This window comes from Lepisosteus oculatus, chromosome 14, assembly GCF_040954835.1.
Source record: "Lepisosteus oculatus isolate fLepOcu1 chromosome 14, fLepOcu1.hap2, whole genome shotgun sequence".
Classification (NCBI taxonomy): domain Eukaryota; kingdom Metazoa; phylum Chordata; class Actinopteri; order Semionotiformes; family Lepisosteidae; genus Lepisosteus; species Lepisosteus oculatus.
The window spans coordinates 29,837,546-29,855,813 of NC_090709.1; the positions used below are offsets into that span (position 1 = coordinate 29,837,546).

General features: G+C 44.8%; 4 non-coding genes across 4 annotated transcripts; 1 reads left to right on the plus strand and 3 right to left on the minus strand.

Moving 5' to 3' along the window:
* Nucleotides 1-7,003: 7,003 nt before the first annotated feature.
* On the minus strand, nt 7,004-7,122 carry LOC138217420 (5S ribosomal RNA). The gene has a single exon (XR_011181132.1). It is a non-coding gene; the product is annotated as a 5S ribosomal RNA (ribosomal RNA).
* Nucleotides 7,123-7,659: 537 nt separating this feature from the next.
* On the minus strand, nt 7,660-7,778 carry LOC138244534 (5S ribosomal RNA). Its single transcript, XR_011193149.1, has one exon. It is a non-coding gene; the product is annotated as a 5S ribosomal RNA (ribosomal RNA).
* Nucleotides 7,779-8,315: 537 nt separating this feature from the next.
* LOC138218678 (5S ribosomal RNA) lies at nt 8,316-8,434 on the minus strand. Its single transcript, XR_011181528.1, has one exon. It is a non-coding gene; the product is annotated as a 5S ribosomal RNA (ribosomal RNA).
* Nucleotides 8,435-17,400: 8,966 nt separating this feature from the next.
* On the plus strand, nt 17,401-17,472 carry trnaa-cgc (transfer RNA alanine (anticodon CGC)). The gene has a single exon. It is a non-coding gene; the product is annotated as a tRNA-Ala (tRNA).
* Nucleotides 17,473-18,268: the final 796 nt, after the last annotated feature.

An 18,268-nucleotide genomic window follows, 5' to 3' on the forward strand; every position in this document is an offset into this window, starting at 1 on the left:
AAGTTGATTCTTTTGGTGGCTTTAGAATCCAACCATGCGATTTAACTCAAACAACGCGCACACACAGGTACTAATACACGAGGATACATTTATTAATACATAGAATATGCATATAAACCTAACAGATCTTATCGAGAGGGTTATCAGAATACAAAAGATATATATTCAATCAGTTACAAAGTGTTACACATATCAAGAGGACATACGTTCAGTATATCATTCATTAAGACCGTTTCGTAAAGTGAACTTGGTTACAACTTCTACATTAGATACTCAAACAAGTACATAACTCTTAGGAATTAAATTGATATCAACTGGTTGGGATAACAATTGAATTCTCGAGCTGTAATGCATTGAAGTTGAATACTCATCCAATCTCTGGGGATTCAGATCTCCTGCGGGCACAAAGAAACAGTTGCAGGCCGTTGCTGTCCAATCCGCGCTCTCTGGCTCGGTGCCAGGCTGTGCTGTGCGGCTTGCGACGGTGTGCTGCTGATACTCACTGTTGGCTTTAACTAGCAAAGTTTGTGCACAGGAGAAAAGATGACTGTGGGTCCCAGCAAGTCAGGAAGAGGACCAGTTCGTTCCTGATGAAGAGCTAGTTCTGAATAGTGATTCAGCTTTCCACAGTTCCGACCTGTTCACGAGGCCTGCTGCTGGTTACTCTCTGGCAACCTCCACTCTAGACTCTTAGAACAAAGGAAAGTTCTGGCACTCGGACACACTGGCCGTTCCGTGGTTGTCCGGGCTGAGTCTCAGGATGGTCAGGAGGCGCTCTGCGAGAATGTCCTGCCCTTGGGAGCCTTCTGCTCCTGGGCCGTCCTGCCCTGGAATTCTCCTTTGAATTCCTTCTGAATCTTGTCTGAATCTTGTTGAATCTCTCAGGCTCTCTGTGTTGCCTGTTTTTACCTGGAGGAACTTCAGCTCATTGATTGGCTGAAAGTTCCATGGGCATCAGAGTCCCACGTGGGTTACTCGGCCCTACCAGTCCCTGATTGGTTGATCAAGGTGAGATATGAGTCACTTAGTCCTGACACTTAGTAATGCAGTCCAGATGTCCAACTCGCACTCCCTAGACAGATAGGCACCAATGGATGACCATTGATCATGATAGCCAGGCTTAGCTAAATGCATCCCCCTTTGGGAGCTGTCCTTGGACCTTAAATCACCTTGCATGAATGGTTTCTCTGTGGCTGCACCACAGAGATGAACAGAGAAATGAGGCCTAATTTGGGAAAGCTCAGAAACACTTAATTCTGCCTTATTATTAAGCCTCGCCGCTACATATCCCCCCTTTTTGAAGGTCACGAGGTCCTGAGGCGTTGTTGCCTTCAAAACAAAACAGAGTTAAGTGATGTCCCTTGTCATTAGAACATTAATCTTAAATGTCTACATTACTCCTCGAGAATTCATACCAGAACCAGCATTGGGAACAAACAGGATGAATAACATCTGGAGTATGTATAAACACGGTAGGAGACATTATCTAAGTCTAGGAATTACACATCAGGAAGTTCACTGTCAATATCTGATACCTCTGTGGTAGATATTTGGGGAGAAGTCACTTCCTTTCTTTTGACATGCTACCTTTGACTCATTCATGCTACCCAGAGTACATCTTGATGTGAGACTACATCATTCAGAGTACACTGTCAGTCATGATCCAGCTACCTGGCAGTAGTGTTACAATAACAACAGTTCCTGTTCCCAGCCCCCGATAAACCACAACACCAGTGTTGGGTATCTGCTAGGGTGATTTGGAGGTTTGTTCCATTAAAGCAAACTAACTACCTGTACCTCTTCAGGGCTTACTGTTTCTTGGATTTCTATCCAATTGAATAGTGTGGCACCTGAAGGCATCCAAGACCTCAAGTTTGGTCTTATGTTGTCTGGTTCCAGACCGTACAGTGTTAAGTTACCATGCTGTACTATGGCCTCCTCGGGAACTTACAGGAAAACTATTGGTTAGATAGCTCCATTGTGGTAGCTGTATCATGCCCGTCACAAGTCATAGTGTCAGTTAAATGTGGTGTGCTGACCAGCCATTTACTTCCCACCTGCTCTTCGTGGGGTTCATTAACCTCCCTCTGCTCGTTAGTAGCTTTAAACCCTTCATTGGTGAATCGTTTAGACACAGCCAATGGATAGCTTTGGTAGCCATACCCATCTCAAGATTTGGAACCGAATTCAATCTTGGATTGCCTTCTGGGTGAGCTATGAGCGATGGGGTTAATGTCACGCACTCCTCTACTGAGAAGAGTGGAATCAAGTGGGTTGGGATTTGTGCCATGGCTAGACTGGTTACAGTGGCACTAAACTCCCTTAACAGGTCTTGTGTCAACATTCTGGCCTGTTGCACACAAGCATAAACCCACTGTATAACACCAACAATCATGTCCACTGTTTGGGGAATAAGGTTTAACCCTGTTGCATAGGAAGTTGCCTGTAGGGTTTTCCCTAAGCTTTCCAACTTTTGCTGCTGTTGATACAGTCTGTCACTACCCTCTGGCATCTCTGACACCTGCCTTCTTGGGGCAGTCAGGGTGAGAGTGCCAGTAGCACACAAACCTACCAGAAATAGCAAATGCACAACAGTGGTGGCAGCAATCAGTCCTCCCAAAAGTCTTTTCGGGTGGCTGATCCCAGTCATCTCCTTCTGAGTGACTGTTGCCTTTCTAAGCTGGCGCAGCATGTACATGGTGTCTTTCTCAGTATGCCCTGTGGCATCTTGGGCACCAACATCCTGGAAATCTGGGGAGGTCTGACGCAGCGGCTGATGCTGCTCCTCCGTTTCCAGGGCATCTGCTTTTTCGATTTGTTCATGCCTGTGCTCTAGGAACCCTGCAGGGGGCGGTGCAGCGGTGGAGCATGCCTGACCCTCGGCTGAGTGGTCATCTGGAGCACCTGAGTGATCTGGGATTGTTATCCTATTCTCACTGTTCAGGTCCACCCTGCACACTTCCTGATTGAGGAATCCCTCTATCGGCATGTTTACAATCGTTCGCTGGGGGTAGGTGTAGGACACCTGCTCGCTCCCCCCTTCCCTCGCTAGGGGTTCAGGGAGCTGCCCCAGTACTGTGATAGCTAGTTCACTGTCTTTGAACTTACTATCACTCACCAGGCCCATGTCAGTGCAGGCGGGGATTCTGACACCCCTCTTTGCGATGTCCTGCACTGGCAGGCGGGTGGCTTGACCATCCAGCTCCAGTCTGGGTGAACCACTGTTGGTCAGACTCAGACTGACAGACTGAGCTGGTGGCTGTAAGAAAACCGTCTCAGCTTTCATTCCCTGTCCCTTCTGGGGGACTGGGTGTGTTGGCAACCCTGCCGTTGAGGCAGGAACAATCAGGTCAGTCTCACTCACTACCTGGTAGTTGTGAGAAGTAATATTACCTGACTGCAGGTTCCCTGGGTCACAGCAGAGGGAATCGGCATCTGGGATCAGGTGTGTCCACAGCGCAGTAGTCTCAGCGTCCAGCTGGACCTCCTGTCTAACCTGTGAATGTTGCACCAGGGGCACCTGGCGGTGGCCCTGTGACAGCTGCTCAAGCAGATCCTCACTAACAGAGGACCTCTCAGGGCCAAGGGTGAGGGCTACATCACCAACCTGGTCTCCTGCCATCTGGATCCCTTCCACCACTGCGGGGTGGTGTTCCTGAACCCTCTTGGGTGCCAGGGTGCACAGGGAAAGCTCCTTCTCATCGCCATGTGGGGAGATCTGCTCCTCTTTAGGGATGTAGAAGGGGTGTGCTTTACCTGGTGGATCAGGCGGCTGCTCGGAGCACCGCTCCTGTGGCAGGGAGGCTGTTGTGACCTCAGCCGGGACATGACTTCCCTGTATATCTGGGGAACAAGGAAATATTTTTATTTCTTGTCCAGAGGGAACGGAAGGAATCTTCACATAGGCTTCTGTGTTCGGTGGGCACTGTGTGAGCACAGTCTGCCTCTTGGCCCCCCTTTCCTTCTGTACAGAAGGCTTAGGAGCCTTGACCTGTTTCCACACCTTGCCTTTCTGGCGATCCACCAAAGGTTCCTCTCTGAGTCGCATGCCCTTTTCTTTTTCTACCCGTTTGAGCTTGCCGTGTGACATCAAACACCTTTCAACCTCAGTGTCAATCAGTGTCTCACTGGGTAAGACATCTCCCATGGCAGCCTTGAGGTAAAAGCTTCTTGCTTTTCCTCTGCGTTTTACTGCCTGCTCTGTGACTTCAGGGGTGGAGTCAGCACTCACTTGGGAGTGGCTGACCTTATCCAGGCAGGAACCCTTCCGCTCAATCAGATAGACTGAGGGAGGGAGAGGGGGCGGGTCTCCGCCTCCTCCAGTGGAGAGTATCAGCTCATTCACGCTTCCGGCAGCCTTGGGGAACGGTTGTCCCTGTCCTAATAAAGCTTGTTCAAGCCTGGCCAGGCGGGCGGCTACTGAATCCTTTTGTTCAGCCTTTTCTAGCCCTTTCCCTCCCCCGGTGTTCTCATGGCACTTAGGACGCTGGGTGCGGTCCTGTGTGAGTGCTTTGGAACGGGGCTTAGCCAGCTCAGGAGCCTGTGCTCCTTCGAGCAGGGGGGAATTAACCCTGCTGGCTCTGACGGCGAACACAGTCGCTTTAGCAACTTTTTGCTCAGAGCGACTTTGGACATCATACTCCCAGGCTTTCTGCACGAATCTCTTGATATCAGTCATTTTCATGGTCTGTGCATCTGTATGCATTAAGATCATCTTTCTGACTGACGGGTGGAGATTCGCAATGAATAAACCCTTGAAATGTGTGTTCTCTTCGCAACCCTCATCATTTCGCCCTGCAAAATAAGTTCGTCTAAGTCTCTCGTAATATTCGCGAGGGGACTCTGCTCTCTCGTGCTTAATGTTAAGAGCGGCGGCTATCGCAGCAGTCGGGTCAATAAACGCACTGTATTCTTCGATAAGTGCTTGACACAGCTGCTCAAAATCATTGCAGACTTCTTTCATCTGCCTAGCCATCCACTCATGTACAGCTCTGCTGGTAGTTTTTCTAACCAGAAACACTTTCTCCTGTTCTGTGGCGTTTGGCAGGTACTGCAGGTAATACCTGAGGTCCTGAATATAACTCTCGATATTATTCTCTGACACTGCGGGGTCAAATCTCTCTATGTCCTTCGCTAGCTCTCTCAGAGAATGGAGATTTATTATTCTAGCTTCTCCGCTGACGGAGATATGGAAGAGATCGTGGTCAGACTTGTCGCTGCTAGAGAGAGTGCTTAATAGCGACTCGAATTCAGACCTTTTTGCAACCATCGTTAGACTTAAAGAGTATTACGTTTAAGTACGAAATCACAGTTTTACCACAGAAAACCACAAGATCAAGTATGCAATCAACCCGGTAGATCGCAAAAGATCACAAAACAATCAAACACTGCTTAAAGAGCAAGGGGAACTTTTTTTCCTTTCGGCTTTCAGCACACTGTATTGTCGTGTATGAAACCCGCGGCGTTTTATATTGAATTATTCCGCTTGGTTGACTCATTTCAGTCTTGCCACGCCCACCCAGGGACGCCAAATAAATGTAGAGAAAAGTGGTTCAGGGACGCCAAATATGTAATCATAGTGGCTCTCTGAAGGCACCAGTTCTGTAGGGTTTGGGCATTTACTGAGACAATTATTAATTGTAGCAGTAAATCACAAAGTTGATTCTTTTGGTGGCTTTAGAATCCAACCATGCGATATAACTCAAACAACGCGCACACACAGGTACTAATACACGAGGATACATTTATTAATACATAGAATATGCATATAAACCTAACAGATCTTATCGAGAGGGTTATCAGAATACAAAAGATATATATTCAATCAGTTACAAAGTGTTACACATATCAAGAGGACATACGTTCAGTATATCATTCATTAAGACCGTTTCATAAAGTGAACTTGGTTACAACTTCTACATTAGATACTCAAACAAGTACATAACTCTTAGGAATTAAATTGATATCAACTGGTTGGGATAACAATTGAATTCTCGAGCTGTAATGCATTGAAGTTGAATACTCATCCAATCTCTGGGGATTCAGATCTCCTGCGGGCACAAAGAAACAGTTGCAGGCCGTTGCTGTCCAATCCGCGCTCTCTGGCTCGGTGCCAGGCTGTGCTGTGCGGCTTGCGACGGTGTGCTGCTGATACTCACTGTTGGCTTTAACTAGCAAAGTTTGTGCACAGGAGAAAAGATGACTGTGGGTCCCAGCAAGTCAGGAAGAGGACCAGTTCGTTCCTGATGAAGAGCTAGTTCTGAATAGTGATTCAGCTTTCCACAGTTCCGACCTGTTCACGAGGCCTGCTGCTGGTTACTCTCTGGCAACCTCCACTCTAGACTCTTAGAACAAAGGAAAGTTCTGGCACTCGGACACACTGGCCGTTCCGTGGTTGTCCGGGCTGAGTCTCAGGATGGTCAGGAGGCGCTCTGCGAGAATGTCCTGCCCTTGGGAGCCTTCTGCTCCTGGGCCGTCCTGCCCTGGAATTCTCCTTTGAATTCCTTCTGAATCTTGTCTGAATCTTGTTGAATCTCTCAGGCTCTCTGTGTTGCCTGTTTTTACCTGGAGGAACTTCAGCTCATTGATTGGCTGAAAGTTCCATGGGCATCAGAGTCCCACGTGGGTTACTCGGCCCTACCAGTCCCTGATTGGTTGATCAAGGTGAGATATGAGTCACTTAGTCCTGACACTTAGTAATGCAGTCCAGATGTCCAACTCGCACTCCCTAGACAGATAGGCACCAATGGATGACCATTGATCATGATAGCCAGGCTTAGCTAAATGCATCCCCCTTTGGGAGCTGTCCTTGGACCTTAAATCACCTTGCATGAATGGTTTCTCTGTGGCTGCACCACAGAGATGAACAGAGAAATGAGGCCTAATTTGGGAAAGCTCAGAAACACTTAATTCTGCCTTATTATTAAGCCTCGCCGCTACACACTGCACGTGTGAACAGGGGAACGAGCAAGCGAGCGGGGATAGGGCGCCTCCTGCGCTTAAAAGCTTACAGCACCTGGTATTCCCAGGCGGTCTCCCATCTAAGTACTAACCAGGCCCATCCCTGTTTAGCTTCCGATATCAGACGAGATCAGGCGTGCTCAAGGGGGTGTGGCCGTAAGCGAGACCAAAGCTCGCTGGCACCCTTCTTATTGAGAGGACAGCTCCGTCACCTCTTTTACGACGCTGCTTTTTTTCCCTTGCGTTTTTCTCTTCTTCCCACGTTCTCTCTCTTCACTGCCTTCGTCCCCGCTCTATTTCACTTCAGCCTTTCACTCTTGCTTCCTTCCAATGAGGACGGAGCTGCGGGAGAAAGGGCGCTATAGAGGATCGCTGTGGAGAGCTGCTGCTGTGCTTTGACATCTGAGCTCTGTGGAAAACGATCTCAATACAATTCTGAAAAACGCGACTCGCCGAACGCCAGCCGAACAAGTCTCCACAGCCGAAGCGCTGTGTCTCTTTTCAGCTGGCGATAAACCTTTCCTCGATCCTTTGCGGACTTGTAAAACTGTTCCTGATCAGAATAAAAAACGCTCACGCTAATACACAAGCACCCGTGTCTCGCCAAAGCTGACAAATAAACAGACGGACAAGCCGCACTGCACGTGTGAACAGGGGAATGAGCGAGCGAGCGGGGATAGGGCGCCTCCTGCGCTTAAAAGCTTACAGCACCTGGTATTCCCAGGCGGTCTCCCATCCAAGTACTAACCAGGCCCATCCCTGTTTAGCTTCCGAGATCAGACGAGATCAGGCGTGCTCAAGGGGGTGTGGCCGTAAGCGAGAGCAAGGCTCGCTGGCACCCTTCTTATTGAGAGGACAGCTCCGTCACCTCTTTTACGACGCTGCTCTTTTTCCCTTGCGTTTTTCTCTTCTTCCCACGTTCTCTCTCTTCACTGCCTTCGTCCCCGCTCTATTTCACTTCAGCCTTTCACTCTTGCTTCCTTCCAATGAGGACGGAGCTGCGGGAGAAAGGGCGCTATAGAGGATCGCTGTGGAGAGCTGCTGCTGTGCTTTGACATCTGAGCTCTGTGGAAAACGATCTCAATACAATTCTGAAAAACGCGACTCTCCGAACGCCAGCCGAACAAGTCTCCACAGCCGATGCGCTGTGTCTCTTTTCAGCTGGCGATAAACCTTTCCTCGATTCTTTGCGGACTTGTTAAACTGTTCATGATCAGAATAAAAAACGCTCACGCTAATACACAAGCACCCGTGTCTCGCCAAAGCTGACAAATGAACAGACGGACAAGCCGCACTGCACGTGTGAACAGGGGAATGAGCGAGCGAGCGGGGATAGGGCGCCTCCTGCGCTTAAAAGCTTACAGCACCTGGTATTCCCAGGTGGTCTCCCATCCAAGTACTAACCAGGCCCATCCCTGTTTAGCTTCCGAGATCAGACGAGATCAGGCGTGCTCAAGGGGGTGTGGCCGTAAGCGAGAGCAAGACTCGCTGGCACCCTTCTTATTGAGAGGACAGCTCCGTCACCTCTTTTACGACGCTGCTTTTTTTCCCTTGCGTTTTTCTCTTCTTCCCACGTTCTCTCTCTTCACTGCCTTCGTCCCCGCTCTATTTCACTTCAGCCTTTCACTCTTGCTTCCTTCCAATGAGGATGGAGCTGCGGGAGAAAGGGCGCTATAGAGGATCGCTGTGGAGAGCTGCTGCTGTGCTTTGACATCTGAGCTCTGTGGAAAACGATCTCAATACAATTCTGAAAAACGCGACTCTCCGAACGCCAGCCGAACAAGTCTCCACAGCCGAAGCGCTGTGTCTCTTTTCAGCTGGCGATAAACCTTTCCTCGATCCTTTGCGGACTTGTAAAACTGTTCCTGATCAGAATAAAAAACGCTCACGCTAATACACAAGCACCCGTGTCTCGCCAAAGCTGACAAATAAACAGACGGACAAGCCGCACTGCACGTGTGAACAGGGGAATGAGCGAGCGAGCGACCGGGGTAAAGTTAGCTTGAAGTTCGAAAATGATTTTGGCACGCCTGTAGCGCTTTCACGAAACCTCTTAGAGTTGCGAGAATGCTTGTTTTGTGTATAAAATACATTGTGGATGCTTTCTCAGCCTTTACTTTTTCGTTTTTATGACATTTTTTTGACCAAACACGAATATTCTTTTGTCCATATCTTCGCAATGGAAGCACAGAACGCCGTCAAACCAAATGCATTTTAAAGACCACGACTTGTGGATATTTCCACACTCTTTACATCAAACTATCAGTGAGCTAATTATCTTTTTTTACACCTCCGGTTTTTCATCGATGCGTAATTACGCACGAACTGGAACCCGGGGGACCGCTGTGTGCACACGTTCACAACGCGAGAAATACTGTTCAATACGGCTTCGTGCGAAAAACCCGTATATGACCATAGGAAGCAGAACAGCGCAGTCTCCCATTACCCAGACTGTAAGCACGGGAATAAAGCTTTGTTTGATTTCTGAAACCCTTCCTTTACGCCCTGTTTTCATTCAGGTAAGGGTCAACTATATTGAAAATACTACTGACAGCAGGAAGATTAAAATATTCTTTACTCAGCAGCTTATTAAAAACAGCTCCCATGATGTTCAAACCGATTTTTTACACAGAACACTGACACAGCTTTGCATTCTGAATCTCTTTTTCTCATGCTTTTATTTAATATGGCACAATGCACTGGGATAGGGGTATTCTGTTCACAAACCAATAGCATTTAAACCACAGCACCCACAATGCTGCAAGTGTTTTGCACACTAAGCAGGTCCTCTGACTTTTCCCAGCTTTGTTTTGGGTTGTGGAACCTTTCTTTATATTTTTTAGGATTTTCTGAAGATAACACTACAGGTAATACACTGGGACAGGTGGGTCATCTTCATGGCTCAATAGCATTTCAAATACAGCACCCACACTGCTGAAACCAAGTGTTTTACACACCAGACAGGCCCCCTAACTTTATATAACCTTGCTGTGGCTGTGGCCCCTTTCTTTAACTTTTTTATGATTTTTTGAAGATAACACTACAGGTAATACACTGGGATAGGTGGGTCGTCTTCATGGCTCAATAGCATTTCAAATACAGCACCCACACTGCTGAAACCAAGTGTTTTACACACCAGACAGTCCCCAGAACCTTATACAACCTTTCTGTGGATGTGGCCCCTTTCTTTATTTTTTTAATAAGAATTTTATTTTTCAATTTGGCACCATTAGACAGGCGGTACATGGGGATTGGGGGGTGCTATTCATGAGTCAATAGCTCTTCAAGCACAACAGCCACAGTGCTGCAACCAGGTGTTTTACACCAGACATTTCCCCTAACCTTATACAACCTCGCTTTGAGTTGTGGAACATTTATTTATTTTTTAATTGTTTTTTTGACTGTAATCAAGTGTTGTGCTCACTAGGCAGGCCTCCTGACCTTTCACAGTCATGCTTTGTTGTGTGCAACTTTAATTATCTTTTTAGGATTTTTTGAACATGGCAACTTCCACCGAGACGGGTGGGGGGTGTGGGGGTGCTCTTCAATAGCTTTTTCATCTATACACACAAACGGATGTAACCAAGACACTCAGAACCTGTCACGCAGGGGCTGACTGCTGAGGATAGGGATCCAATGCGGTGCCCTTGGTAGGGTTGGCGCGAGACGCAGGCGTAGTCGGAGTAAACAGGCAGGGGCCCGAGTCCGGGAAGGCGTAGTACAGGCGTAGGCACAGAATCGACAGGCGAAGGCGTAGTCGAGGGACTGGCAGGGGTCGGAGTCCGGGAAGGCGTAGAAGTTGCGTCGGTAGGCAGAGGCGTAAATGAAGAGACAGGCTGGGGTCAGGATCCGAGAAAGCGTAAAACAGGCGAAGGTACAAAATCGAGTGGCTAAAGCAGTTGTCGGAAAAGCGGGGTCGAGGTCCAGGGGAGAAGTCATAGTAAGGCAAAGGCGTAGTTAGTAGGTAAGCTCCGGGAGAGAATCTCAATCGTGAGCAATGACCGGGGGACAGATGAGGGTTTAAGTAGAGGACTGATTGACATGTGCACGTTTGGTATGGGGAGAGCTCGAGGGAATGCGGGAGCGCTTGCCTGCGTGAGGGAGATTCATGACAGAACCAACAGAATCAACCTGAACTCATAGAAAAACAAGAATGCCCCCGAGACACCTGCACCACCCTCCTGGACCACTCTGGTATCAACACCCCCAAACCCATCCATACCAGCTTACAAGATTCAGAATCGGTGCAACCCTCCAACCTGGACCAAGAGCAGGATGGGACAAGAACCTGCACCACACTACGTACACAGGTTTGTATTTTTGGCTGAAGATGAAAATGTCTAACATAGATTGTTTTGGTTCTGGCAAACAATAAAAATAGTTGTTAAAATCCAAACACACATAATGAGATCACTCTCTGTCAGTATGTGTAACATTCTGGGTCTGGGCTCCTTTGTATTTGGGCTAAAGAGAGTTCAACAACATTTATTAAATGCACTGACATCATAATCTGACAAGATCCATTGTTTAGGGGAGAATTGACCACCCACTGTCCCCCTGGTATCGTGAAGCTCATTGTCCTTTAGCTTTCCAAAACCAGAATCACTTGGGACTCCGGGGGGATCGGTGTATGCAAAATATGAATTCCTTATGCAAGAAATTGTATATGGTCAATATAGCGATCATATCTTATCAGCAGATGGTAATCTCCAAGGAACAAGTAATAGGTTTATTACACGCTGAAAAATGATCAAATGATTGATGAACCCAAGTGATTTGAAAGAAATGTTAAACAACTCAAAGCGAGGTTGTATAAGGTTAGGGGAGCTGTCTGGTGTGTAAAACACCTGGTTGCAGCACTGTGGCTGTTGTGCTTGAAGAGCTATTGACTCGTGAAGAGCACGATGTACTATCCCCATGTACCGCCTGTCTATGGTGCCATATTGAAAAACTCATAAAAAAATAAAGAAAGGGGCCACAACCACAGCAAGGTTGTATAAGGTTCTGGGGGCTGTCTGGTGTGTAAAACACCTGGTTTCAGCAGTGTGGCTGTTGTATTTGAAATGCTATTGAGCCATGAAGATGACCCACCTGTCCCAGTGTATTACATGTAGTGTTATCTTCAGAAAATCATAAAAAAATAAAGAAAGGGGCCACAGCCACAGCAAGGTTATATAAAGTTAGGGGGCCTGTCTGGTGTGTAAAACACTTGGTTTCAGCAGTGTGGGTGCTGTATTTGAAATGCTATTGAGCCATGAAGACGACCCACCCGTCCCAGTGTATTACCTGTAGTGTTATCTTCAGAAACTCATTAAAAAATAAAGAAAGGGGCCACAGCCACAGCAAGGTTGTACGAGGTTCGGGGGCCTGTCTGGTATGTAAAACACTTGGTTTCAGCAGAGTGGGTGCTGTATTTGAAATGCTATTGAGCCATGAAGACGACCCACCCGTCCCAGTGTATTACCTGTAGTGTTATCTTCAGAAACTCATTAAAAAATAAAGAAAGGGGCCACAGCCACAGCAAGGTTGTACGAGGTTCGGGGGCCTGTCTGGTATGTAAAACAGTTGGTTTCAGCAGAGTGGGTGCTGTATTTGAAATGCTATTGAGCCATGAAGACGACCCACCCATCCCACCTGTAGTGTTATCTTCAGAAAATCATAAAAAAATAAAGGTTCCATAACCCAAAACAAAGCTGGGAATAGTCAGATGACCTGCTTAGTGTGCAAAACACTTACCTGCAGCATTGTGGGTGCTGTGGTTTAAATGCTATTGGTTTGTGAACAGAATACCCCTATCCCAGTGCATTGTGCCACATTAAATAAAAGCAAGAGAAAAAGAGATTCAGAACACAAAGCTGTGTCAGTGTTCTGTGTAAAAAATCGGTTTGAACATCATGGGAGCTGTTTTTAATAAGCTGCTGAGTAAAGAATATTTTAATCTTCCTGCTGTCAGTAGTATTTTCAATATAGTTGACCCTTACCTGAATGAAAACAGGACGTAAAGGAAGGGTTTCAGAAATCAAACAAAGCTTTATTCGCGTGCTTACAGTCTGGGTAATTGGAGACCGCGCTGTTCTGCTTCCTATGGTCATATACGGGTTTTTCGCATGAAGCCGTATTGAACAGTATTTCTCGCTTTGTGGACGTGTGCACACAGCGGTCCCCCGGGTTCCAGTTCGTGCGTAATTACGCATCGATGAAAAACCGGAGGTTTAAAAAAAGATAATTAGCTCACCGATAGATTGATGTAAAGGCTGTGGAAATATCCACAAGTCGTGGTCTTTAAAATGCTTTTGGTTTGAAGGCGTTCTGTGCTTCCATTGCGGAGATATGGACAAAAGCATATTCGTGCTTGGTCAAAAAATGTCATAAAAACGAAAAAGTAAAGGCTGAGAAATCATCCACAATGTATTTTATACACAAAGCAAGTGTTTTTGTAACTCTAAGAGATTTCGTGAAAGCGCTACAGGCGTGCCAAAATCGTTTTCGAACTTCAAGCTAACTTTACCCCGGTATTTTAATCAAGACCCGTCTCGCCAGAACCTGGGAGATCCGGCGGAGTTTTTCTTCAATCGACTTCTCGGAATCATCTGTCCGGTTTCGGAAAACTTCTGAAACTTCGTGCACGATCGATCTAAGCACAGTCTCCATGAAAGAGTGCACCTCAGTTTCCAGATTAAGCAACAGATTCTCCATTTTTTTCAGAGTCGATCGGAAAAACACAAACAATTCCTGCAGCTGCAGTCGCTGTAAACACGTGGGTTTGAACACAGAAAGCGAAACGTGGTCAAACAGAGGACTTCCGGGTTATCAGATGAACTTTCCTTAGTGACCGTTGCTATGAACCACAAAAATATTAGTTCAGGTGGGTAGCTGCGTCAGCATGCGTAGGCTGCAAAGGAACAAGTAATAGGTTTATTCCATGCTGAAAAAAAGAAGAAAGAGAACACAACGTTTCGGCCGTGGAGCCTTCTTCAGGTGTCGACACCTGAAGAAGGCTCCACGGCCGAAACGTTGTGTTCTCTTTCTTCTTTTTTTCAGCATGGAATAAACCTATTACTTGTTCCTTTGCACAAAAATATTAGTCGAATAAAAATAATCTGAAAAAATAGATATTTGCGTTATATTATAGTGTAACATATACGGCCGACATTTTTTTTATATTAAATGTGTAAATAATTTACAAATACAACTACAGGAGCAGAAATGGATACAAGAAAAAAACACGTACAGAAAAAAAATTAACTGCCAGAGGTAACGATGTAAATGATATTTTTTACATATATCAAATGTTTTCCTTGCTTAAGCATTTTTTTTCATTTTTATAGAATTTAAATAATATTTCAACTCCATATGAAAAGTACTAAAAAGGGGAGTATTATTGGACCATTTTGATTTTATGAATGTGAAAATTACTGAGAATGACTAATAAATTTGCTATAAATAAATGTTTTTTTAAAAGTTATCTTACACAGTACAATATCAAAGTCCTTAAACCTAAAAAAAACACCTTTAAATGCCTACAAACAAAATTGTGCAAGTCCGTCCAAACCAACTTCACACACACCTTACAACTAAATGTACCAAAGGTTCCCTTTCAGCCCGACAAAAAATGCACAAATCATCCTGCTCATGCTTAAATAAGTACTTTAGAGAGTAGTTATTTAACTGGATAAAAACTATGAACAATTTTAAATGATATCTTTTTAACAATATCCAACAAGAGTTGTCCAAACTAACTTCCAATTTATATTTTCAAATGGTGCAATCCAAAAAGATAAACTTGACGCACATGCCTTTCCTGTATAAAGTAAAAATCATCTCTCATTTTTTTACAAAGCAAATCGCTTTTCTTTTTGCAACATTTCAAATACCATTAATTTCATAGAAACATCTACCTTAATTTCTTATTTATTCCGCACATCTGCAGTCACTCTTTACATGTCTGCATTGTTTACTTGTACGTTGTCTACTGTTTGTACAGTATATTGTCTTGATGCACTGTCTGTACTTTGTGTAAAGTATCTATATCTATGCTCTCGCAGTCTCCTTCCTCACCGCTCCTGCTCGCTCGACACTCAGTCTCTATGCCTGGGCTCGTTGAATGTCTGTCCAAGTCTTTTGGATCTTAATGACTATATGAACAAAAAATAATTTCAGGTTTACAAATTTGACACCTACTCAATTCAGAGTGCACATGTTTCTTGTTACAGAGGGGAAAAAATGCACATGAAATTTCTCATGCTCACCTATAAGGCTCTGCATGGCTTTGCACCTCATTACCTGTCTGAACTATTATCGCCCTACTCCCCACCTCGCAACCTTCTCTCTTCTAATTCTGCTCTCCTAACTGTTCCCCAAGCCCATCTACATTCTGTGGGTGACAGGGCTTTCTCCTGTTGTGCCCCCAAGCCCTGGAACTCTCTCCCCAAGGATATCACAGAGTCACCTTCTCTAAACTACTTCAAATCCAGACTCAAAACCCTCTTCTTCAGAAAAGCCTTTACTGAACTGCTTCCATTCTTCACCCCTCTGCTTTTCTTAGTACCACCATCCACGGTCTCCTCTATATATTGTAATTGTGTTTTATCTTGTATATTTTTATTTATTGTTTTTGTCATTCTGTAAAGAGCTTTGAGAAGCCTCCTTTTAAGGCGCTTTCCCCATGTACCCCATGTATTAAGAAGACCCCCCTACTCCAGTATATTACCTGTAGTGTTATATTAAAAAAAATCATAAAAAAATAAAGAACACTTTCACAACCCAAAGCAAGGTTGTATAAGGTGAGGGGGGCTGTCTGGTGTGTAAAACACTTGGTTGTAGCATTGTGAATGTTGTGCTTCAAATGCTATTGAGTCATGAAGAGGACCTCCCTATCCCAGTGTATTGCATGTCTAATCGGTGCCGTATTGAAAAAATCATAAAAAAAACTGAAAGAGGTTTCACAACCCAAAGCAAGGCTGGGAAAGGTCAGAGGACCTGCTTAGTGTGTAAAACACTTACTTGCAGCATTCTGGGTGCTGTGGTTTAAATGCTATTGGCTTGTGAACAGCATCCCCCTATCCTAGTGCACAGTGCCACATTCAATAAAACCATGAGAAAAAGAGATTCACAACCCAAAGCTCTGCCAGTCTTCTGTGTAAACAATCATGGACATCATGATTTGAACATCATGGGTGCTGTTTTTAAAAAGCTGTTGAGTAAAGAACAGGAATTTTCCTGCAGAATGAAAACAGGAAATAAAGAAAGGGTTTCAGAAATAAAACAAAGCTTTATTCCCGTGCTGACAGTCTGGGTAATTGGAAACTGCTGTTCTGCTTCCTATGGTCATATATGGGTTTTTCCCATGAAACTCTATTGAGCAGTATTTCTGCGTTGTGAACGTATGTATGTATACAGCGGTCCCCCAGTGTTCCAGATGGTGCGTAATTGCGCATCAATCAAAACCCTGAGTGTCAGAAAAGAATAATAAGCTCACTGATATGTTTATTTCAAAGTCGTGGTCTTTAAAATGCATTTGGTTTAAAGGCGTTCTGTGTTATATGATATGTGATATGGACACAAGAATATTCGTGCGTGGAATAAAAAGACAAACTGAAGGCTGTGAGAACATTCACAATGTACTTTATACACAGAGCAATTGTATATACAAAGCAATTGTTTCATAAAAACGCTACAGGCGTGCCAAAATCGTTTTCGTACTTCAAGCTAACTTTACCCCGGTCAAAGTGATGAAGACACAGACATTCAATGAAAACGAATTTGATTCACTCAAGGCTCAGCTCTTTTGTTGTGATGTCATTTTAATTAATGTTAGCTGTGATTAGATGTCGTTTTTGTCTCTTTTAACTTAAGAGTTAAAGAGTTTAAGAGTCTGCTCCTTTCTTCCTGGTATAGAAATAACATGTTCCATGTTTACAACCACCACTATAAATTATTTGTTCAGCTCTAACGCCTGTCTGCGTTGACAAGGCATCTCAAAATGACATATTAAATAAGAACACGATCCTTCCGGTTACCATTCCTGTGGTTGGAGCGTTGTTTCGCCCTTTTTCGTTCTTCTACAATATTTACAAACAGGGATTTATCACTGGAGTTGTACAGAAGAAGTGTGCATCGGTCCATGAAAATCATCAGTACTGCTGTTGTTCTATGCGTAGTTTAACCGAGAGCACTTAAAAGATGCAAAAAGCTTTCAAAGAAAACAGAATTGAAAGACAGTAGAGTAAGGAGGTAAAAAAGCACTCCCCCGTCGAGGAATTAACCACCGTCGCCCGTGTGACTGGATATAAAAATAACTGATTCGTTTTTGCCCAGTCTCTGGAAGCTTCAATGCAATTATTTTTTCTTCCTTATTTCTTCATTCCCATGAATTTACTCTGTAGTAGAGGAAACACGAAAGTGGGAAATTGCAGGCATTCTCCGTGAGCACACACCACTGGGGATGTAGCTCAGTGGTAGAGTGCATACTTCGCATGTATGAGGTCCCGGGTTCAATCTCTGGCATCTCCATGTGTTTTATATTATTGTGCTCACATCGCAATCTTCTGTTGAGTGAGAACTCTTTGTCGGTGTTCATAGAGACAGGTTTACACAATTAAGTTCAGTCACACACGAAGTGCTACAGTGTTGCTCTGCTGTTTTAGATGTACCTCCAAAGCATTTAGTTCTGTTAACTACAACAAATGATTTGAACAAATTTAACGTCATATTCAGGAAATCCAGAGAACGTCTCCACACTTGTCGTGGCTGTTGAAGAAATCACCTGTTAAATCTCACCTTGGATATCTTGAGAGATCATTCAGCGAGCGAGTCCTCCCTCTGGACTCCGCACTAAACTGAAAGCTGTGCGAACTCCTCACTGCGTGTCCTGTACTGTTACAGGTGCTCTCGTGTAGATGTGGAGCACAGCCATAAGGACACTTTGAACTTTTTCCGTATGTGAAGGAAAATTCAAAAGAGCATGAAAAGTATGGACTGTATAAAATATCCATTGGACAACTCGAGAAAGTACTGAAGGACTAAACAATGACTTTTGATGATTACAAGAGATTCAAGAAACACAACCGTCTGCACACGGGCTTGGATCCTGAACGCTTAAGTTAAGACAAAGCGAAGGATACGAACTGTAAACTCTCTTACAGTTTGTGAAATAAAACAATTTCTTACTTTCTTAATAATTTCTTACTGCTGATAGACGATTTATTGCATTTTAACAAAATTAAACTGTTATTCACACACTCTAACGAAGATAAACGTTAGTGTCTTCCGGTGTGTGAGCCCATTTCTAATAAGAATAAAAAATAAG